Source organism: Orycteropus afer, unplaced genomic scaffold, assembly GCF_000298275.1.
Source record: "Orycteropus afer afer isolate SDZICR_OR568_19922 unplaced genomic scaffold, OryAfe1.0 scaffold00134, whole genome shotgun sequence".
Taxonomy (NCBI): Eukaryota; Metazoa; Chordata; class Mammalia; order Tubulidentata; family Orycteropodidae; genus Orycteropus; species Orycteropus afer.
Genome location: NW_006921721.1, coordinates 6641697 through 6642192, shown reverse-complemented (window position 1 = coordinate 6642192; position 496 = coordinate 6641697). Strand labels below are relative to the sequence as shown.

The window sequence follows — 496 nt, the reverse complement described above, 5'->3', positions numbered from 1 at the left end:
AAATGAGCTCAGCATAGAAAATTATATGGAACAAAGAAATCAACACCATCAAAAAGCACATAACAAAAATGACAGCAACAAATTCATATTTGGTGATAATTACATATCTGGCAAGAGACATCTCTAAAATTTATAGAAAACTCCAATGCCTCAATAGCAAAGGAATTAACAATCCAATTGAAAAATGGGCAGAAGACATGAATAGACACTTCACCAAGGAGGATAGTCAGGTGGCCAGCTAATACATAAAGAGTTGCTCACTATCATTGGCTATCAGAGAGATGTAATAAACAAAGTATGGTACATACACACAATGGAATGCTATGCAACACTAAAGAATAATGTAGAATCTACGAAACACCACATAATGTCCATATATTTGGAGGACATTATGCTGAGTGAAATAAGTCAATCACAGAACAAATATAGTATTAGTTTGTTGTTGGGGAGGGTCAAGGAAAGGTTTATATATGGAGGGAAACTTTCTTTGTTGGTT

At 34.3% G+C, this 496-nt stretch overlaps 1 protein-coding gene across 1 annotated transcript in view; it reads right to left on the bottom strand.

Moving 5' to 3' along the window:
• The window catches only part of LOC103200704 (phosphatidylinositol 3,4,5-trisphosphate 3-phosphatase TPTE2-like), a 93640-nt gene that overhangs the window by 13331 nt on the left and 79813 nt on the right, over positions 1–496 (bottom strand). The window lies entirely within an intron of this gene.